This window comes from Pecten maximus, chromosome 19 (assembly GCF_902652985.1).
Source record: "Pecten maximus chromosome 19, xPecMax1.1, whole genome shotgun sequence".
NCBI classification, from domain to species: Eukaryota; Metazoa; Mollusca; class Bivalvia; order Pectinida; family Pectinidae; genus Pecten; species Pecten maximus.
The window spans coordinates 14,499,509-14,524,406 of record NC_047033.1 but is presented as its reverse complement, the minus strand read 5'-3'; the positions used below and the strand labels follow the sequence as shown (position 1 = coordinate 14,524,406).

General features: G+C 38.8%; 1 protein-coding gene across 3 annotated transcripts in view; it reads left to right on the top strand.

Annotated features, from left to right (window-relative positions):
- The window catches only part of LOC117317816 (sodium bicarbonate cotransporter 3-like), a 142,126-nt gene that overhangs the window by 40,231 nt on the left and 76,997 nt on the right, over positions 1 to 24,898 (top strand). The window lies entirely within an intron of this gene.

Here is a 24,898-nt window from a genome sequence, read left to right as displayed (position 1 = left end):
CTGTGTCTAGGTATCTACCTGTGTCTAGGTATCTACCTGTATCTAAGTATCTACCTGTATCTAAGTATCTACCTGTATCTAGGTATCTACCTGTATCTAAGTATCTACCTGTGTCTAGGTATCTACCTGTATCTAAGTATCTACCTGTGTCTAGGTATCTACCTGTATCTAAGTATCTACCTATATCTAGGTGTCTACCTGTATCTAAGTATCTACCTATATCTAAGTATCTACCTGTATCTAATTGTATCTACCTGTATATAAGTATCTACCTGTGTCTAGGTGTCTACCTATATCTAAGTATCTACCTGTATCTAAGTATCTACATGTACCTGTATCTAGGTGTCTACCTGTATCTAGGTGTCTACCTGTATCTAGGTGTCTACCTGTATCTAAGTATCTACATGTACCTGTATCTAGGTGTCTACCTGTATCTAGGTGTCTACCTGTATCTAAGTATCTACATGTACCTGTATCTAGGTGTCTACCTGTATCTAGGTGTCTACCTGTATCTAAGTATCTACCTATATCTAGGTATCTACCTGTGTCTAGGTGTCTACCTGTGTCTAGGTGTCTACCTGTATCTAGGTGTCTACCTGTGTCTAAGTATCTACCTATATCTAGGTATCTACCTGTGTCTAGGTGTCTACCTGTGTCTAAGTATCTACCTGTGTCTAAGTATCTACCTGTATCTAGGTGTCTACCTGTATCTAAGTGTCTACCTATATCTAAGTATCTACCTATATCTAGGTATCTACCTGTGTCTAGGTGTCTACCTGTGTCTAGGTATCTACCTGTGTCTAGGTATCTACCTGTGTCTAGGTATCTACCTGTGTCTAGGTGTCTACCTGTATCTAAGTATCTACCTATATCTAAGTATCTTAACCTGTGTCTATAGGTATCTACCTATATCTAGGTGTCTACCTGTATCTAAGTATCTACCTATATCTAAGTATCTACCTGTATATAAGTATCTACCTGTATATAAGTATCTACCTGTATCTAGGTGTCTACCTGTATCTAGGTGTCTACCTGTATCTAAGTATCTACATGTACCTGTATCTAGGTGTCTACCTGTATCTAGGTGTCTACCTGTATCTAAGTATCTACATGTACCTGTACCTAGGTGTCTACCTGTATCTAGGTGTCTACCTTATCTAAGTATCTACCTGTATCTAAGTATCTACCTGTGTCTAGGTATCTACCTTTATCTAGGTATCTACCTGTATCTAAGTATCTACCTGTATCTTATTGTATCTACCTATATCTAAGTATCTACCTATATCTAAGTATCTACCTGTGTCTAAGTATCTACCTGTGTCTAGGTGTCTACCTGTATCTAAGTATCTACCTGTATCTAAGTATCTACCTGTGTCTAGGTGTCTACCTGTGTCTAGGTGTCTACCTATATCTAAGTATCTACCTATATCTAATTTATCTACCTATATATCTAATTGTATCTACCTATATCTAAGTGTCTACCTGTATCTAAGTATCTACCTGTGTCTAAGGTGTCTAAATATATGTATCTAGTTGTCTACTTGTACGTGGCTATGCAAATGTCACTCACATACAAGAATCACTGTAAACAAGCCACCTTAAAACTCGGTTAACTGGAGCAAGCAAGTCATATCTAGGAGATGGAGTGTGACATCCAATTTTAGCCACTTAATTAGAATCAGATAACATATATATACAAGTTTTAAATGAAGATCCGGTGATTTTCTCCATCATGTTCATAACAGCACAACAAATCAGAAGTGAATGCTGTCTCACTACACTAGTTTTATGCCTAACTATGACAACCCTCATACTGGTCAGATTTTCCTTTTGGGTCTGTCATTTACCGTATTTATCAGCAAATAAGCCCCTATCAACAAAAAGCCCCTTCCTCATTTTAGCAGAATCATCCATTTTTAAAATAGCAAGGTAAACAAGGTTCACAAATAACCCTCCTCTAAGTTTGATAGTCAACTTTTACAACAGGGGAGGGGGTATTTGAAGATAAGTATGATTATGATACTAAACTTTTACACGAGGGAGGGGGCTTATTTCAGAATAAATATGGTGGTCAATATTTATTTCAAAGATGACAAATTCTAGATACTAGGTACAAACAGTTATCTTCCCTTGCTGTCAAGATGTCTACCCTCTCTGCAGAGTTGTCTCCTCTCTCATTAGAGTTATCTCCCCTTTCTGTATAGTTGTTTGCCTTCACTGTATAAGTAATCTCCCCCTGCTCTAGAGTTATCTCCCCTTTCTGTATAGTTTACCTACACTGTATAAGTAATCTCCCCCTGCTCTAGAGTTATCTCCCCTTTCTGTATAGTTGACCTACACTGTATAAGTAATCTCCCCCTGCACTGGAGTTTTCTCCCCAATTCTGTATAGTTGTCTTTCGTTGCTGTAGAATTGTTGCTCCCTATCTAGTTGGTTTTTTGTTTCTTTTGAAGATGAAAAACATGCCAGTCTGTACTGTCTTGGTTGTGTCCTTAATGGGCAAGACACTTTACCCATATTGTTCTGGATGGCATATGATGGGTCTCTCATATGTTGTTCAATGAGGTAGTCACAAACTACTACAATTAGACCTCTCCTCAAAATTGCTGTCCATAGGTTGATAAACCAAGTAAAACAAAACAAAACCAAAAACATCACTATAGAGTTGTCTCCCTTGCTGTTTTGTTGTCTCCACTCGCTGTTAAATTGACTCTCTCACTGTAGAGTTGTCTCCCCTCACTGTTACATGTAGGATGTTTCCCGTTGTTGTAGAGTTGTCTTACTTTGTGTCAAGAGTTCTCTCCTCACTGTAGAGTTGTCTCCCCTCAATGGTACATGTATGTTTCCCTTTGTTGTAGAGTTGTCTTACTTTGTGTCAAGAGTTCTCTCCTCACTGTAGAGTTGTCTCCCCTCAATGGTACATGTATGTTTCCCTTTGTTGTAGAGTTGTCTTATCTTGCATCAAGAGTTCTCTCCTCACTGTAGAGTTGTCTCCCCTCAACAGGAAATTGGCCAACACAGACTGACATAAACAATATGTTGAAGTTATATAAAGCTTTACCTGAAGCTGCTTAGATGTATTCTAGATGCACTGTGACATTTGACTGACATATAACATGATGTAGGCGTTGCGTATGACCTGAATCCATTGCCTTCTGCATGATCCATCTAATCTTCTGCACTCTCAGAAACTTATTTGTGTCTAAAATCTATCAAGGCATAATATCAATTAAGCTTTTCTGAAACTTTTTTCTGTTTCGACCAAATCCAAGTCTATTGTAGATATTGATGTGTGTGATATATCTTAAAGGTCAGATGTTACGAAATACAGCAACAGCTTAGGTTGAAGAACTGATCAAGGCATACCCAGGTCTTAACTAAGGGTAAATTATGTGTCATTGGAAACAAATATATGTAAATCTGTCAGCACTGATTGTGATAGCCTTATGTAGATTGGCTATCAGTATAACTTTGAGTTAATTATTTCCGCTGTAGATCAGTGTTTACGTACCTCAGGTGTATGTCGTTTCTTGTTAAGAACTATTTACGCTGATAATATTTAAGCTTTATATATTTCACAACAATTGCAAAACATTTTAATCAACTGATGTAATAATCACTTTCATTGGCCAATAAAGCTGAAGCCCATGAGGGGCTTTTCTATAGAAGGAAACCGGAATTGCTTGAGAAAGGTCTTGTGTTGTCGCCCACAGTAAAAAACAGTGTTACCAGTACATTATCCAACAACCAGATACTTAGATTGTTAGGCACATTCTTATTTGCTACAGAATCAAACATTTCTACCATGGATCAATGATTTTGTACCTGGTGTACATGTATGTATATATACTTGACATGACCCTGTTGGATTGATTGTCTCTCAGGAAAGCCAGTGGATTTTTAGCCCACCATCATCAGATGGTGGGCTATTCAAATCGCCCTGCGTCCGTGGTCCGTCGTCCGTCCGTCCGTCCGTCCGTCCGTCCCTCCGTCCGTCCGTCCCTCCGTCCGTCCGTAAACAATTCTTGTTATCGCTAATCCTCAGAAAGTACTGAAGGGATCTTTCTCAAATTTCATATGTGGGTTCCCCTTGGTGCCTAGTTATGCATATTGCATTTTGAGACCAATCGGAAAACAACATGGCCGACAGGCAGCCATCTTGGATTTTGACAATTGAAGTTTGTTATCGCTATTTCTGAGAAAGTACTGAAGGGATCTTTCTCAAATTTCATATGTAGGCTCCCCTTGGTGCCTAGCTATGCATATTACATTTTGAGACCAATCGGAAAACAACATGGCCGACAGGCAGCCATCTTGGATTTTGACAATTGAAGTTTGTTATCGCTATTTCTGAGAAAGTGCTGAAGAGATCTTTCTCAAATTTCATATGTAGGCTCCCCTTGGTGCCTAGTTATGCATATTGCATTTTGAGACCAATCGGAAAACAACATGGCCGACAGGCAGCCATCTTGGATTTTGACAATTGAAGTTTGTTATTGCTATTTCTGAGAAAGTGCTGAAGAGATCTTTCTCAAATTTCATATGTAGGCTCCCCTTGGTGCCTAGTTATGCATATTGCATTTTGAGACCAATCGGCAAACAACATGGCTGACAGGCAGCCATCTTGGATTTTGACAATTCAAGTTTGTTATCGCTATTTCTGAGAAAGTACTGAAGGGATCTTTCTCAAATTTCATATGTAGGCTCCCCTTGGTGCCTAGTTATGCATATTGCATTTTGAGACCAATCGGAAAACAACATGGCCGATAGGCATCCATCTTGGATTTTGATAATTGAAGTTTGTTATCGCTATTTCTGAGAAAGTACTGAAGGGATCTTTCTCAAATTTCATATGTAGGCTCCCCTTGGTGCCTAGCTATGCATATTACATTTTGAGACCAATCGGAAAACAACATGGCCGACAGGCAGCCATCTTGGATTTTGACAATTGAAGTTTGTTTTCGCTATTTCTGAGAAAGTTATGAAGGGATCTTTCTCAAATTTCATATGTATTTTTCCCTTGGTGCCTAGTTATGCATATTGCATTTTGAGACCTATCGGAAAACAACATGGCCGACAGGCAGCCATCTTGGATTTTGACAATTGAAGTTTAATATCGCTATTTCTGAGAAAGTACTGAAGGGATCTTTCTCAAATTTCATATGTAAATTTCCCTTGGTGCCTAGTTATGCATATTGCATAGTTATGCATATTGCATATTGAGACCGATCGGAAAACAAACATGGCCGACAGGCAGCCATCTTGGATTTTGACAGTTGAAGTTTGTTATCGCTATTTCTGAGAAAGTGCTGAAGGGATCTTTCTCAAATTTCATATGTAGGTTTCCCTTGGTGCCTAGTTATGCATATTGCATTTTGAGACCTATCGGAAAACAACATGGCCGACAGGCAGCCATCTTGGATTTTGACAATTGAAGTTTGTTATCGCTGTTTCTGAGAAAGTACTCAAGGGATCTTTCTCAAATTTCATATATAGGTTCCCCTTGGTGCCTAGTTATGCATATTACATTTTGAGACCTATCAGAAAACAACATGGCCGACAGGCAGCCATCTTAGATTTTGACATTGACCGAGGGAGGGGGCTTATTTCAGAATAAATATGGTGGTCAATATTTATTTCAAAGATGACAAATTCTAGATACTAGGTACAAACAGTTATCTTCCCTTGCTGTCAAGATGTCTACCCTCTCTGCAGAGTTGTCTCCTCTCTCATTAGAGTTATCTCCCCTTTCTGTATAGTTGTTTGCCTTCACTGTACAAGTAATCTCCCCCTGCTCTAGAGTTATCTCCCCTTTCTGTATAGTTACCTACACTGTATAAGTAATCTCCCCCTGCTCTAGAGTTATCTCCCCTTTCTGTATAGTTGACCTACACTGTATAAGTAATCTCCCCCTGCACTGGAGTTTTCTCCCCAATTCTGTATAGTTGTCTTTCGTTGCTGTGGAATTGTTGCTCCCTATCTAGTTGGTTTGTGTTTCTTTTGAAGATGAAAAACATGCCAGTCTGTACTGTCTTGGTTGTGTCCTTAATGGGCAAGACACTTTACCCATATTGTTCTGGATGGCATATGATGGGTCTCCCATATGTTGTTCAATGAGGTAGTCACAAACTACTACAAGGAGACCTCGCCTCAGAATTGCTGTCCATAGGTTGATAAACCAAGTAAAACAAAACAAAACCAAAAACATCACTGTAGAGTTGTCTCCCTTGCTGTTTTGTTGTCTCCACTCGCTGTTAAATTGACTCTCTCACTGTAGAGTTGTCTCCCCTCACTGTTACATGTAGGATGTTTCCCGTTGTTGTAGAGTTGTCTTACTTTGTGTCAAGAGTTCTCTCCTCACTGTAGAGTTGTCTCCCCTCAATGGTACATGTATGTTTCCCATTGTTGTAGAGTTGTCTTACTTTGGGTCAAGAGTTCTCTCCTCACTGTAGAGTTGTCTCCCCTCACTGGTACATGTATGTTTCCCTTTGTTGTAGAGTTGTCTTATCTTGCATCAAGAGTTCTCTCCTCACTGTAGAGTTGTCTCCCCTCAACAGGAAATTGGCCAACACAGACTGACATAAACAATATGTTGAAGTTATATAAAGCTTTACCTGAAGCTGCTTAGATGTATTCTAGATGCGCTGTGACATTTGACTGACATATAACATGATGTAGGCGTTGCGTATGACCTGAATCCATTGCCTTCTGCATGATCCATCTAATCTTCTGCACTCTCAGAAACTCGTTTGTGTCTAAAATCTATCAAGGCATAATATCAATTAAGCTTTTCTGAAACTTTTTTCTGTTTTGACCAAATCCAAGTCTATTGTAGATATTGATGTGTGTGATATATCTTAAAGGTCAGATGTTACGAAATACAGCAACAGCTTATAAGGTTGAAGAACTGATCAAGGCATACCCAGGTCTTAACTTAGGGTAAATTATGTGTCATTGGAAACAAATATATGTAAATCTGTCAGCACTGATCCTGATAGCCTTATGTAGATTGGCTATCATTGAGTTAATTATTTCCGCTGTAGATCAGTGTTTATGTACCTCAGGTGTATGTCGTTTCTTGTTAAGAACTACTTACGCTGATAATATTTAAGCTTTATATATTTCACAACAATTGCAAAATATTTTAATCAACTGAATCACTTTCATTGGCCAATAAAGCTGAAGCCCATGAGGGGCTTTTCTTTAGAAGGAAACTGGAATTGCTTGAGAAAAGTCTTGTGTTGTCGCCCACAGGAAAAAACAGTGTTACCAGTACATTATCCAACAACCAGATACTTAGATTGTTAGGCACATTCTTATTTGCTACAGAATCAAACATTTCTACCATGGATCAATGATTTTGTACCTGGTGTACATGTATGTGTATATACTTGACATGACCCTGTTGGATTGATTGTCTCTCAGGAAAGCCAGTGGATTTTTTGTGATGTAATATCTTGTCCTTGATCCTAACAGTCCTTTTGGGACAGCCTGTAGATTAGATTGTTCTGAGACTGATTTTCTTGTTGCTGAGAATGTCGGTGATAATTATTCTTTAAGCTATAAACAATAGCCTCATAGTAACTGATAGTCTCAGGGGAATTCTTGTTTGCTGCTTGATCATCTTTATGTAGCTGTACCTGTGACCTGCCCTCACTTAAAACAGGGACTACAGCCACCCTCTTCTACCTAACAACCTAAAACAGAGGCCACAGTCAACCTCTTCTACCTAACAACCTAAAACAGAGGCCACAGTCACCCTCTTCTACCTAACAACCTAAAACAGAGGCCACAGTCACCCTCTTCTACCTAACAACCTAAAACAGAGGCCACAGTCGGTCACCCTCTTCTACCTAACAACCTAAAACAGAGGCCACAGTCACCCTCTTCTACCTAACAACCTACAACAGAGGCCACAGTCACCCTCTTCTACCTAACAACCTAAAACAGAGGCCACAGTCACCCTCTTCTACCTAACAACCTACAACAGAGGCCACAGTCACCCTCTTCTACCTAACAACCTAAAACAGAGGCCACAGTCACCCTCTTCTACCTAACGACCTAAAACAGAGGCCACAGTCACCCTCTTCTACCTAACAACCTAAAACAGAGGCCACCGTCACCCTCTTCTACCTAACAACCTACAACAGAGGCCACAGTCACCCTCTTCTACCTAACGACCTTAACAGAGGCCACAGTCACCCTCTTCTACCTAACGACCTAAAACTCATTTCCCCCATCAAACAGATGTCACATTAACCCTCCCCATCAAACAGATGTCACATTAACCCTCCCCATCAAACAGATGTCACATTCACCCTCCCCATCTAATGGATGTCATACTCACCCTCCCCATCAAACAGATGTCATACTCACCCTCCCCATCAAACAGATGTCACATTAACCCTCCCCATCAAACAGATGTCACATTAACCCTCCCCATCAAACAGATGTCACATTCACCCTCCCCATCAAACAGATGTCACATTAACCCTCCCCATCAAACAGATGTCATACTCACCCTCCCCATCAAACAGATGTCATACTCACCCTCCCCATCAAACAGATGTCACATTAACCCTCCCCATCAAACAGATGTCACATTCACCCTCCTCATCAAACAGATATCACATTCACCCTCCCCATCCAATGGATATCACATTCACCCTCCCCATCAAACATATGTCATTCTCGCCCTCCCCATCAAACAGATGTCATACTCACCCTCCCAATCAAACAGATGTCACATTCACCCCCCCAATCAAACAGATGTCATATTAACCCTCCCAATCAAACAGATGTCATACTCACCCTCCCCATCAAACAGATGTCATACTCACCCTCCCAATCAAACAGATGTCACATTCACCCTCCCAATCAAACAGATGTCAAATTAACCATCCCCATCAAACAGATGTCAAATTAACCCTCCCCATCAAACAGATGTCATACTCACCCTCCCCATCAAACAGATGTCACATTCACCCTCCCCATCAAACAGATGTCACATCAACCCTCCCCATCCAACAGATGTCATACTCACCCTCCCCATCAAACAGATGTCACAATCACCCTCCCCATCAAACAGATGTCACATTAACCCTCCCCATCAAACAGATGTCATACTCACCCTCCCCATCAAACAGATGTCACATTAACCCTCCCCATCAAACAGATGTCACATTCACCCTCCCCATCAAACGGATGTCACATTAACCCTCCCCATCAAACAGATGTCATACTCACCCTCCCCATCAAACAGATGTCACATTAACCCTCCCCATCAAACAGATGTCACATTAACCCTCCCCATCAAACAGATGTCACAATCACCCTCCCCATCAAACAGATGTCACATTAACCCTCCCCATCAAACAGATGTCATACTCACCCTCCCCATCAAACAGATGTCACATTAACCCTCCCCATCAAACAGATGTCACATTCACCCTCCCCATCAAACGGATGTCACATTAACCCTCCCCATCAAACAGATGTCATACTCACCCTCCCCATCAAACAGATGTCACATTAACCCTCCCCATCAAACATATGTCACATTAACCCTCCCCATCAAACAGATGTCACAATCACCCTCCCCTCAAACGGATGTCATACTCACCTTCCCCATCAAACAGATGTCATACTCACCCTCCCCATCAAACAGATGTCACATTAACCCTCCCCATCAAACAGATGTCACATTCACCCTCCCCATCAAACAGATGTCATACTCACCCTCCCCATCAAACAGATGTCACATTCACCCTCCCCATCAAACAGATGTCATACTCACCCTCCCCATCAAACAGATGTCACATTCACCCTCCTCATCAAACAAAGGCTACACTCCCTCTCCTCCTGGAACAGATGCTGATTACTCTGCCTCCCTTATCAAATAGAGGTTATCCCTCTCATCCTCCCCTATCAAACACTCTGAGGCCAAGTTTTTCCTCAGAGGTCACCCTTGGCCTCTCAAAGACATGCTCTAGACCCTCTGCATATATTACAGTGGTGTGTACATGATGCCTCATGTTCTGGAGAAGTTTAAAACTTTAAAAGTCTCTACTGTGTAATTGGATTTTGTTCTGTCAGAACTGCCTTATTGTCAGCTTAATAGCCAGGCATTCACTTTATATTTCATAATGGTAATTAAATCCATTCATGATATTTTGAAGTTGAAAATTGAAATTGTACATACAGAAATGAAAAATTGATCTGGATTGGTGAAATACTTTTGATGATAACAGGAGTTTTATTACTCTGGTAAGAATCTGATATATATATATATATATATATACTAGGTAAGATTTAGCCTGTACAAGATATGAGAGCTTGGAGTCAATGTTCTCACAAAGTAGACTGGCTCAGGTCTTCCAATAGGAAATATAAATGGGGTGTGCTTGATTTGTGCTCGCATGAACAGTTGTCTGATTTACCAAGTAGGTGATATCACCTTACTCAACTTGTGTTCATTGGGTATCAGCAGTTTTTATTGGATCACCTATCTGTACGCCTCAAGATGATGGTCTGTGTACATATTTCCTGAGTAGATAATTACCAGGACCTATTGTTTCAACTGGTTCAGGATTACGTGAGTATTTGTATAATGATATCTTATCTCAAATACTGGTCTCAATGGCAGATGTGTAACTTCAGCAAGGAGTATATGCTGACTATAAGCTTATTAGGTCTCTTCCAATAAAAGGCCAAAAACCTGTTATGACTGTTATAGGTCTCAAACAAGATGTTGTATACATGTTATATATATAATACTGATGTTGAATGGTTACTGCATGGCTGCTTACTTTTGCAAGATAGACTTGCTCAAGTCTTTCGTGTGTAACCAGCCCTCAGGTTATATGGGATATATATCTGGGAAATGAGAAGTACACAGGATAATAAACATGCATTAGTGAAGTAAAGATTCAAGACAAAGATTATGAAGAACGCCTGTAGCCATTTTAGGATAAATATGCTTGTTAAATCATGGTCAGTTCTACAACAGAATCTAGTTTGTCCAAATGCTATTGTTTTCCAAATTCAGAATTTATATTAAATAAGAAAGATAAAACATGTTTCATCTTGTATATTTGAAACTTGATGTTCCTTCATTCAGCGTTATAATGAGGGCTGGAAACATGTATGCGACATGATTGAGTTAGTGGAATTGATCAGATGATTTGTGATAGTACTTGAATCCTGATATCTGATGTTACCAACCACTGACTTTAACGTCATCTTGTACTACCGACCATAACCATGGGAACGGTGACATTGAGCTGTTATGTTTTTGCTGGCAGTGACTTTACCGACACGGTCATATCAGAGATATTGACATGGTCCCATGAATAGTGTTGCTGAAGTCGGGTATCCGACCATATTCATCGGAACAGCGACATCTACTGTCATTGTAGGCACTGTCTTTACCAACACACTGTAATATCCGACACTTGGTCCCACAGGGTGTCACTGAAGTCGGTACCACAGTTTAATGTAATATTAAGTCACATGGACGGCGTATCATATGTTGACAGATTGTCTGAGTGGAATGTTTTCTCTTTTAACATTTCCGGTAACATATGTGTTTGTACAAGGACATTTAAAGTACTACAATAAATATAGGGAAAACTAGACAGTAAACACACTAACAAAGGATTACATGTGACCTAATGGTTAGTCGTCTTCCTTGTTGTTTGAAATAGCCTCATTCTCCATCAAGGCAGTACAGTGGCAACACACTGATTACCATTGATGCTATAAGTTGCTTTTTTCAGGATGTTTAATTAACTAGGTCATATGTTAAATGACTGGCCAGTTTGTCACCTGAAACTGCCTGAAGTGGGACTTAACACAGCTTGACTGAAAATTGTATTCAAATTCATTTTGACAAACATTCTGTTGTTACTGAGTTCTGAAATTGATTTGCTCTAGATGGGGGAAGTGAAATACTGCAAAGTAACAAAAGGTGTCCACATCCAGTATTCCAGGACTCAAAGTTATCGCTTTGGAAACCTTTCAGTTCAACATTAATTCTACAACCTAGCTACTAAAGGCTTTGAATGTAAATAATCTTGTTTGAAATCAAAGAAATTGATGAATAAAGATCAGCAATGTGTGCCTTGATCCTCTAGATCTGTATTACGGTAAGTGTATTAAGAAATTGAAGCCACCTTTATTAAGTGTGACCTGACCTCTGTAAAGACACTATCTTCGTTAGAGTCGGTCTCTATTAAGATATTAACTTTGTTAAAAATACCATCTTTAATAATCTCTGTTAAGAGACAACCTTTATTAGTGAGAGCACCTCTGTAAAGACACTATCTTCGTTAGAGTCGGCCTCTATTAAGATATTAACTTTGTTAAAAATACCATCTTTAATAATCTCTGTTAAGAGACAACCTTTATTAGTGAGAGCACCTCTGTAAAGATACTTTCTTTGTTAGATACGGCCTCTATTAATTAAGAGATCAACCATCTTATCTGTGTTAAGAGACGACCTTCATTAAGACCTGTGTTTAAGAGAATCCTCTGTTAGGTGACCTACTCTATCAACATATTAAGTTTCCACCTGAGTTAGAGTTTGGCTGGTGTTCCCTTTAGCTGTCTCTAGACCTGATTGTATCGTTAGCTAATCGTTAGCTAATGTACAGACTTGTATGATAATACTTGAGTGATAAGGTTTAATATTGGGTGGTAAACATGCCGTGAGTTTCTTTATTTGGTTCGTACCAGTTGTACTGAATACGTACAGTACCATACAATGGAACCAATTGAGCCTCAAGTGAGTTCCCAAGATGGCGGATGTCTCAACAAAATATACACTTCAAATATTAAACACAATTTGTTTTCTTTTTACAACTTATACAATTTCATCGTAAATGAAGATTCCTCGCCTCTTTTTTAACAAGACCTAACATTAGTATTACGAACGAAGCATCGTCATTCCCCCATCTTGGATTCAAGTGGTATGTTTTTTAAGAAACAAACTGAACCATACAAAATTTTCAAATAATATCTTGTCCGGGGCACAACAGTTGAGCAGTTCAAGATATCTCGATGAAACTTAAAACATATGCATCACCAACAGGCTATGTCAATGTGCTATGTACTATAAACTGGGTCAATATGTTGCAACCTTCATTTTCAGGTAAAAGGTGAATTAAGTCCAAAAATATTCAATGCCTAATACGGGAGAAGGTGAGACATCTCTAGTTAGTTGGTGGACCTTATTACATTATTTTTTATATCACTATAAGAAGCCATGCCTGCTTCCTTGAAGCAGTGATCACCATTTGATACATTCATTGATGAAATGTTGGATCAAAATGGCACCCTTTTCAGCCTGGTGATTCATGGGAAATTAAGTGCAAAAACAATTTAAATTTTGTTTTCCTTATCAAATTATGAATGTTTCTTTCTGATTCCCGCAGGCACAAGTTGTGTTGTAAAATTAACTTATGAAAAAATCTAGACGTGAAAGTGATATTTAGTAGAGTATTGCAGTACAGTGGTTGAATACCTTTCTGTACTAATGGCCTGGATACCTGGGATAACTCACAGCTATGTTTGATGAATCTTCTCCTAGAAACAACAACATTATCTGTACCTGCCAGTTATACTGCAAGTTTCCTGGCCTAGACTTCAGTCTAGAACTCCTTCAACCTAGCGTTGAGCAGTTCATTGGCATGCTTTAAGGTCATAAATAGCAAAGTACATTTTGTATATGGATTTTAAGCGCTAAGATTATCATTTGTTAACTGAAACATTCAAACTGTGGATGAACGAATCATTAATGTTGATGATTCATCAAGGTCATTGGTGTCATTTAAGATTCACCAAGGTCATTGGCGGTGTGTATGGTATACGAAGGTCATTGTGGTATTTTTATTGTGTATGATAAACGAAGGTCATTGGTGAAGCTGTGTATAAGCCAAGGTCATTGCTCATGATCCTTGTGTATAAGCCAAGGTCATTGCTCATGCTCTTGTGTATAAGCTAAAGTCATTGGTATTTTGTATAAGCCAAGGTCATTGGTATTTTGTATAAGCCAATGTCATTGGTGTTGTGTATCAGCTAAAGTCATTGGAGTCATGTATAAGCCAAGGTCATTGGTATTTTGTATAAGCCAAGGTCATTGGTGTTGTGTATCAGCTAAAGTCATTGGAGTCATGTATAAGCCAAGGTCATCGGTGTTGTGAATAAACCAATGCAATGTCATTGGTGTTGTGTATAAGCAAAGATCATTGCATGTTGTGTATAAACAAAGATCATTGGTGTTGTTTTCAAGGTCATTTCAAATCAAATTCATGATAATGAACATAAAGAGAAAGGCTAAATTTTATAAATTTGTGATCAGGATAAGTATTTAACTTTCTATAAAAATGCTACAAAGCCTCAATTGTATACACAATACTAAAAAGGACAAAGAATTTATAGATGGAACGCCCAGCCACATTAAATGAAACTTGTATCAAGCTGTATTAATATTTTATTTCGTCCATTTTCTTCGTCATTTATCCTTCTTCTGCCTTGAACTTAATTGTCAGAGTTTTTTTCTCTGACTACCGTATAAAGCCTCTTATTGCAGAGACTCGCAGAGAACAAAGAATCTGGTTGTGATATTCTGTACACAGACAGATAGTTCATATTCATTTCTGGATTTCAGGTGAAATTTTCTCAGACTGCACCTATGACACAGGAATAACCGATTCTATTCATCTCAGACAGTACAAAGTAGACAGGTAAATCTTACAATTCTGATCTACATTGTATACTGACTCTGGGGGACAAAGGCTTCTGTTTGAAGCAATATTGGATTATAAGACGGTTTTACATATCCACCTGTGCCTTACCTGCCCTAAAACGGCAGTTATATACCTGGTATTCTGATTACTACTGGGGAAATTTTTAAAGATTACTTGATGAGTAAATCATTGAATTTCAGGGGAGGGGGGGGGGGGGGGGGGGGCGCCTACACCTGCTGAATACCTTATTACTTGTCATTCTATACATAGAAGTTTAGTCAGTATAATGGTGTTAATAAAATGTGAAATACTGGACACTCTATATTGTTGTAATCTTCTATATAATCACATATTTTACCTGAGATTATCGTATGTTGTGGACTTGGTATTGAAACCGTAAGGACAGTCTCTTTAGTGATATTTATGATTTAAGTTTGGTTTGGAATGTCTCAAAGTCTTGTGTTATGTATTACAAGGCTTTTTAGTCTGAAAACAGATAAAGTTTATTGGCTAATCTCCAATAAATTTATAAATGAAGATCTCCAAAACCGTGCATTCATTGTAGAATACTTTCTGATCACAAGCTACATACAATGTTATGATATAATCAGAAGATATACACGTATTGGTATATTCCCACAGCAGTTGTATATACCTGTGAACGACACTCTCCAGGTGAGAAATCGGACCATGCACATTACAATGTACACACCTAGCTGTGTTGTGTGATGGATTAATGCTTCAACTTTTTTCAAAGTCAAACTCAGAAGTGCCAACATCTGTTGGGGTCATAAAATCGAGTGAAATAATAGAAATGATGCTACGTGTACAGTATATCTTTATAGATCTGTGGTGAGCATGAGGTTTAAACAAGCTGGGTAGACAACATGATATTAATTTTTGAAAAATGACTTAAGATAAACTTTCATTGTATGTTAATTTGAGTTCTTATTACTGATATTTTCCAACATAAAAAGTGGTCTTTATACAGAGGTGATGTTAAGTGGTGTCTTTATACAGAGGTGATGTTTACTGTGGTTTTTATACAGAAGTGATGTTTACTGGTGGTCTTTATACAGAGGTGATGTTATGTGGTGGTCTTTATGCAGAGGTGATGTTTAGTGGTGGTCTTTATACAGAGGTGATGTTTAGTGGTGGTCTTTATACAGAGGTGATGTTTACTGGTGATCTTTATACAGAGGTGATGTTTAGTGGTGATCTTTATACAGAAGTGATGTTTACTGGTGATCTTTATACAGAGGTGATGTTTACTGTGGTCTTTATACAGAGGTGATGTTTAGTGGTAATCTTTATACAGAGGTGATGTTTAGTGGTGGTCTTTATACAGATGTGATGTTTAGTGGTGGTCTTTATACAGAAGTGATGTTTACTGTGGTCTTTATACAGAGGTGATGTTTAGTGGTGATCTTTATACAGAGGTGATGTTTACTGTGGTCTTTATACAGAGGTGATGTTTAGTGACAGTCTTTATACAGAGGTGATGTATACAGATGGTCTTTATACAGAGGTGATATTTAGTGGTGGTCTTTATACAGATGTGATGATTAGTGACAGTCTTTATACAGAGGTGATGTTTAGTGGTGGTCTTAATACAGAGTTGATGTTTATCAGTGTCTTTATACAGAGGTGATGTTTAGTGACGGTCTTTATACAGAGGTGATGTATACAGATGGTCTTTATACAGAGGTGATGTATACAGATGGTCTCTATACAGAGGTGATGTTTAGTGGTGGTCTTTATACAGAGGTGATGTTTAGTGGTGGTCTTTATACAGATGTATGTTTAGTGGTGGTCTTTATACAGAGGTGATGTTTAGTGACGGTCTTTATACAGAAGTGATAGCGTATACAGCTGGTCTTTATACAGAGGTGATGTTTAGTGGTGGTCTTTATACAGAGGTGATGTTTAGTGGTGGTCTTTATACAGAGGTGATGTTTAGTGACGGTCTTTGTACAGAGGTTATATTTAGTGGTGGTCTTTATACAGAGGTGATGTTTAGTGGTGGTCTTTATACAGAGGTGATGTTTGCAGGTGGTCTTTATACAGAGGTGATGTTTGCAGGTGGTCTTTATCAGGATGTGTGTTTTTGGTATATTTAGCCGGTGTTGATGTTGCACTAGTCTTGTCACTGATCACATTATCAAGGTCTGTTGTACAAGTAGAAGACCAGGCATTCCACTAAAAAGGGAATGTTTAAAGGCCATGACGCCTGACCATATAATGTATAGGGAGTGGACTTCAGGAAACAAAAGATTAGAAGATCTAACTTATCAATGTAGAGGAAAGTTTGTACAGACCTGATTGAACACACCCTTTTTGGGGGTGGTTTTATCTAGTGTTAAAAGGGAAGTAAGGTCCTGTGGTAATTCCTGATGGTGTCGGTATCCTCTTTTGAATTGTTCTCATATCCTGGCAATAATAAACACATATCTGGTATATTTACAGCTGAATCACAAAGTTCTTCCACCTCCAATAAGATAATTGATATTAATCATCCATGGAGGAAGTGCTCAAGGGAAAGTAATATAATGTGAAAGTTCTCAAATTAGTTCCTAGCATAAAAGGCTACATCTGTTATGTGTTATAGGAAATGATGTATGTAAATTATATAATACATGTCATGACCTCTAGGGTAAGATAATGGTCTCTACCTACATAACTGTTAACTGTTTCATGGCATTAATCAACGACAGAGACATCAAAAGGAAAAAGTTCATCAAAATTTCTACTGTAGGAAACTTTTCCAGAGGATTTTTTGTACATTTCAGTTTATTATAGATTGGAATATTTGTGATACAAAGTCAGAGATACTCTTAAGTCTCCCATTCATGTCGCAGTTAAATGGATATTCAATGGATTGTTCCCATATTATAATTTCCGTGATAATGATCATAATGTCATGCAGTGTTTTAGTTTTTTTTTCAGATAGGAAGCTTTTGCATTTTTATCTGTATATCTTACTCGTTTTTACCATGGGGGTCAAAATACCATACTACACCGGTACTTTTGTTATTGGGTAATTATATATGGGTTAATTAACCTAGCCAAATAATGAATAAATTGGAACTCTTCTTCAAAAAAGGTAAAATATTGAGCTCCAGTACCATCAACCTTAGCCAATGTGTAAAATGTGTATGTTTTTTGTATGCGATTGCTAAGATGTGTATGGATACCATACTTTGGATTAGACGATAGAGTATATCCTTAAGGGTCAACCAAAAACTTGGTTCTTGTTGTGTGATTCTGCCTGATCTTGGTGACAGCCATATTGTAATAATTTGTTAAAAAAGTCCCTCCTTATGATATTTTATTGTTGTTAGGAGATTTTAGGATGCCATGATTGATACAGAGTACTATTACACATGGTTGATACAGAGTACTATTACACGTGGTTGATACAGAGTACTATTACACGTGGTTGATACAGAGTACTATTACACATCGTTGATACAGAGTACCATTACACGTGGTTGATACAGAGTACTATTACACATGGTTGATACAGAGTACTATTACACGTGGTTGATACAGAGTACTATTACACATGGTTGATACAGAGTACTATTACAATGGTTGATCCAGAGTACTATTACACATGGTTGATATAGAGTACTATTACACATGGTTGATACAGAGTACTATTACACATGGTTGATACAGAGTACTATTACACATGGTTGATACAGAGTACTATTACACATGGTTGATACAGAGTACTATTACACATGGTTGATACAGAGTACTATTACACATGGTTGATACAGAGTACTATTACACATGGTTGATACAGAGTACTATTACACATGGTTGATACAGAGTACTATTACACATGGTTGATACAGAGTACTATTACACGTGGTTGATACAGAGTACTATTACACATGGTTACAGAGTACTATTACACATGGTTGATACAGAGTACTATTACACATGGTCAAGATACAGAGTACTATTACACATGGTTGATACAGAGTACTATTACACATGGTCATGATACAGAGTACTATAACACATGGTTGATACAGGGTACTATTACACATGGTTTATACAGAGTACTATAACACATGGTTGATACAGAGTACTATTACACATGGTTGATACAGAGTACTATTACACATGGTTGATACAGAGTACTATTACACATGGTTGATACAGGGTACTATTACACATGGTTGATACAGGGTACTATTACACATGGTTGATACAGAGTACTATTACACATGGTTGATACATGTATTTTACAATAAGTGTAAGTTTTATCGGCTCTATTAATCAGGTTTGTTGGCCTGAAGTGAAGTGTGTGAGGGGGTCTGACTGTTGGAGGAAACCAGAGTACCCAGGTAAAACCCAATTTGGTTGGGCAGGTGATCGCACACCTTTTGAACAGATAGAGGAATTGAGCCCCTCCTGTCAAGGTGAAAGGCAAGTGTGTTTGTAACCACTGTGTCACCAGACCACCCGAGGAATCTTTATGCCAGACATTTAGTTTCAGGTATACTTGCATAGTGACCTGCTGTTTTTTCCGGTTTATCCAGCACGTACGTCCTGGGAAGAATTGATACCTGTCTCACCTGTAGTAATATGTTCAACACTGTCTTAAAGGGAATTGATTCTCTTGTGCTTTGTGATTGCATGACTCAATCAGTGGTAATTGAAGGTCAAAAAGACAAGCCAGATATTCCAGTCAATAATATGAAAATATATTGGCATATGATGTTACCATGGTTACTCATCAGGGTTTTCAACTATCAAGATTTATATCATAACTTATGTCCAAGGAAAACATATTAAGTTGAACTAAATCATATCATATTAGGTGTTAATTAAAGCTCCCTTCTTTAAATGATTGCTTGTGTAGAGATATATGAGTAAGGGGTTGGTGATTATAGGGCAGTGTGCATTGTATATTGAAGTCAATCAATGACTAACCGGATCTGTGGCTAGGGAAGATGAGATATTAATAAGTGAGCAGACATAGCAGTATCAATAGTCTACAGAAGGGGTAGATGTGGTACAGTCATAAGCTGCAGGTGAGGTCAGCATCAGGATTTATCAACCTTCAAGTGTTGGGAAGCAGTTGCTATTTCTACTTCTATTTACATAATAATGCTTAGGACCAGCAGGGCCATATTGTGTACACTCATATTCATGGAGGAATTTAACATAGGGAATAGGTAATAACTTCTGTCAGTTTAGCAATAACTGTTTGGACTGAATTTGATAGTCTGACTTTGTGGTTCTCAGTTGGAGGGTTTTGATCTGACTTCATTGGTTTGAATTGGAGCCTACGACTCAGTTGGTTGAACTATATGGTCTGACTAGATCATTTTATGGTCTGACTAGGTGGTCTGACTTCATTGCATGGTCTGAATTGGAGCGTATAGCTCTGTTGGTTGAACTAGATGGTCTGACTTTATTGGTCTGAATTGAAGCGTATGACTCTGTTGGTTGATCAAGATGGTCTGACTTTGTTCACATGAAATAGAATGTCTGACTTTGTTGGTCTGGATTAGAGGGTCTGACTTTGTTGGTCTGGATTAGAGGGTCTGACTTTGTTGGTCTGGATTGGAGGATCTGACTTTGTTGGTCTGGATTAGAGGGTCTGACTTTGTTGGTCTGGATTGGAGGGTCTGACATTGTTGGTCTGGATTGGAGGATCTGACTTCATTAGTCTGGATTAGAGGGTCTGACTTTGTTGGTCTGGATTAGAGTGTCTGACATTGTTGGTCTGGATTGGAGGATCTGACTTTGTTGGTCTGGATTGGACGGTCTGACTTTGTTGGTCTGGATTGGAGGATCTGACTTTGTTGGTCTGGATTAGAGGGTCTGACTTTGTTGGTCTGGATTAGAGGGTCTGACTTTGTTGGTCTGGATTAGAGGGTCTGACTTTGTTGGTCTGGATTGGAGGGTCTGACTTTGTTGGTCTGGATTAGAGTGTCTGACATTGTTGGTCTGGATTAGAATGTCTGACTTTGTTGGTCTGGATTAGAGGGTCTGACTTTGTTGGTCTGGATTGGAGGGTCTGACTTTGTTGGTCTGGATTGGAGGATCTGACTTTGTTGGTCTGGATTAGAGGGTCTGACTTTGTTGGTCTGGATTGGGTCTGCAGACTTTGTTGGTCTGGATTGGAGGGTCTGACTTCATTAGTCTGGATTGGAGGATCTGACTTTGTTGGTGTGGATTAGAGGGTCTGACGTTGTTGGTCTGGATTGGGTCTGCAGACTTTGTTGGTCTGGATTGGAGGGTCTGACTTTGTTGGTCTGGATTAGAGGGTCTGACTTTGTTGGTCTGGATTAGAGGGTCTGACTTTGTTGGTCTGGATTAGAGGGTCTGACTTTGTTGGTCTGGATTGGAGGGTCTGACTTTGTTGGTCTGGATTGGACGGTCTGAAATTGTTGGTCTGGATTGGAGGGTCTGACTTTGTTGGTCTGGATTAGAGGGTCTGACTTTGTTGGTCTGGATTAGAGGGTCTGACTTTGTTGGTCTGGATTGGAGGGTCTGACTTTGTTGGTCTGGATTGGACGGTCTGACATTGTTGGTCTGGATTGGAGGGTCTGACTTTGTTGGTCTGGATTAGAGGGTCTGACTTTGTTGGTCTGGATTGGAGGGTCTGACTTTGTTGGTCTGGATTGGAGGGTCTGACTTTGTTGGTCTGGATTGGAGGGTCTGACTTTGTTGGTCTGGATTGGGTCTGCAGACTTTGTTGGTCTGGATTAGAGGGTCTGACTTTGTTGGTCTGGATTGGAGGATCTGACTTTGTTGGTCTGGATTGGAGGGTCTGACTTTGTTGGTCTGGATTGGAGGGTCTGACTTTGTTCGTCTGGATTGGAGGGTCTGACTTTGTTGGTCTGGATTAGAGGGTCTGACTTTGTTGGTCTGGATTGGGTCTGCAGACTTTGTTGGTCTGGATTAGAGGGTCTGACTTTGTTAGTCTGGATTGGGTCTGCAGACTTTGTTGGTCTGGATTAGAGGATCTGACTTTGTTGGTCTGGATTGGAGGATCTGACTTTGTTGGTCTGGATTAGAGGGTCTGACATTGTTGGTCTGGATTAGAGGGTCTGACTTTGTTGGTCTGGATTAGAGGGTCTGACATTGTTGGTCTGGATTGGGTCTGCAGACTTTGTTGGTCTGGATTGGGTCTGCAGACTTTGTTGGTCTGGATTGGAGGGTCTGACTTTGTTGGTCTGAATTGGAGGGTCTGACTTTGTTGGTCTGGATTGGAGGATCTGACTTTGTTGGTCTGGATTAGAGAGTCTGACTTTGTTGGTCTGGATTGGAGGGTCTGACTTTGTTGGTCTGGATTAGAGGGTCTGACATTGTTGGTGTGGATTGGAGGGTCTGACATTGTTGGTCTGGATTAGAGGGTCTGACTTTGTTGGTCTGGATTGGGTCTGCAGACTTTGTTGGTCTGGATTGGAGGGTCTGACTTTGTTGGTCTGGATTGGAGGGTCTGACTTTGTTGGTCTGGATTAGAGGGTCTGACTTTGTTGGTCTGGATTAGAGGGTCTGACTTTGTTGGTCTGGATTAGAGGGTCTGACTTTGTTGGTCTGGATTAGAGGGTCTGACTTTGTTGGTCTGGATTGGGTCTGACTTTGTTGGTCTGGATTAGAGGGTCTGACTTTGTTGGTCTGGATTGGACGGTCTGACTTTGTTGGTCTGGATTAGAGGGTCTGACTTTGTTGGTCTGGATTAGAGGGTCTGACTTTGTTGGTCTGGATTGGGTCTGACTTTGTTGGTCTGGATTAGAGGGTCTGACTTTGTTGGTCTGGATTGGACGGTCTGACTTTGTTGGTCTGGATTGGACGGTCTGACTTTGTTGGTCTGGATTGGAGGGTCTGACCTCATAATAGTCTGGATTGGGTCTGCAGACTTTGTTGGTCTGGATAGGAGGGTCTTGACTTTGAACCAATCCTTGCTAGTAACCAGCATTGCCGATGGATGTTGATAAACCCCATCAGTTTCACACACATTGTTACAGGGTCAAGTTGATTTAAGGGTAGTCAAAGTTTACACAATGTCCCTATATCACAACAAGTGTTTGTTTAGAGAGATTGATGTCAGGATCAGGATTGAAGTTTAAATTGGGGACTATAATGAATGGACCCTACAAGGTCACAGGTCACGTAAATCGTCCTGAGAAATTCACTCTCATTTTGTTACATGATGATATATATTACAATGTTAAACAAATTTTCTAGCATCTGAAATATAATTCATTAAGATACATTCAACAAGATTTTCAGCAAATATCGTTTTAACAGAAATCTTAGGAGGAAAAGTTCAGAAATAAAAGGCAAATAATAAGGTTTGACCTTACTTAAATCAGATGTCTTCAATCTCAGAGGTAGGTATATATATATTATAATATTACCTTTCGACCATGTTACACATGTCATGGATATTGCAAGACACGCGTATAATAACACTATTGTGAGTCTTTGACATCATGATTAATTCATGATGTCACAATAACCAAATAACGTCACAAGATTGTAGGGAAAACATACTGCAAGTCAAAATTCACCAGTCGATTGAAATTAACATGAAAGTTCTCACATATATTCTCATAAATACAAGTTATATGTGATAAATGGAATCTTAAACTTGTGATCATTTCCTCAAGGTTTGTGACATATCAAACTATTGAACTCATTCAATAATTACCATATGACATAGCCAATTTGGTAATATCTTTTTTTATATTTGAAGGACTATGCTGTTGGTTTGATATAATCTTAATAGTGGGGAACTACATTTCTAAGATAGCTTGTGCATGGTCTAATAGTACAGAAATGTTACGTAATAACAAATATACATATGTTATAAATTATCAGACATCTGCGTTTGCATCATAACTGTACTTTGTCAAAACTACTGTAGGTTCCTATATAATATTTACAGTAATAATACTGCATTAAAAATACAATAGCTCACTGTATAAAATTCATAGAGGATATCTAACAGTGTCTTCAGTAATACCAAATATATTTCACTCGTGTGGCTAATATTTTGATATTTTTCACGAGTGCGCAGCACTCGTGAAAAATATCAAAATATTAGCCACACGAGTGAAATATATTTGGTATTACTGAAGACACTGTTAGATATTCTGTTTATTACATTTATTATCAACGAAAGACCTACCCCGTATGCTAACTAGGCCTACAGCGATAATTTGTAAACAAAAAAGTAGTTCCCCCTGTCCAGGTGCTGACATTTATGTCGGGCTTTCTGATTGGTCAATTATTTTGGTATTTTCTAATCATTAATTTGATTGGTCAAATCAGCAAAAGTGATATTTTTAAAAAATATCACTTTTATAGAATGAATAATTTTTGATATTTCACTGGTAAAAATGTAATAAATAATAATACCTCATTAGAAATGCTATAGCTCGCTGTATAAAATTTATACTATTACTTCATTGAAAATATGACAGAGTGTCCTCCAAAAAGTAAGGCCACTTTGCTCATACACTTCCATCCGAGCTTACAAGCGTGATTGATTGAAGTACAACGAAGTTCTGTATTATAAATTATCATGAAGACTCCAGCTATTCGTTAACTTATTTAGTGGTCTTAAGTTTCCAGAGATTGATAGGAGGGAAGGAGTTTCCGATATCTTTTTAAGATAGCATATTTGACAGCCTCCTAGTCATGAAACTTGTGTAAAAGATACATGATTTGTGGGGGTAAGGGTTCTGTTAATGTGTGCTGAGTCCAGAAGCTAGATCCGTTTACATTGTGTTCTGGTAAATAGGCCATATCTTCAGTCCCCACATATATCAAGCAATTATAGATGATATTTTAACCCATTGTCATTAAACTTTTTTTTTTCTGTCCATCTGTCTGGAAACAATACTTGCTAATGCCATTTCTTTAGAATTACTGGAAGTTATATATATCTCAAACTTGTTAAGGTTCTCCTCAGAAAATCGTGAAAACAAAATGGCCGACAGACAGCCATTTTGGATTTTGACAGTTAAAGTTTGTAATTGCCATTTCTCAGAAATTTCTTGATTGATTCCTCTCTGGAGTGGTTTGTAGGCTTTCTTTTGTTATCAACGATTTAGGAGGAAAGATATGAGAGGTAGACACAAGATCAGTCTGACAGAGACCCATTGTAAAGG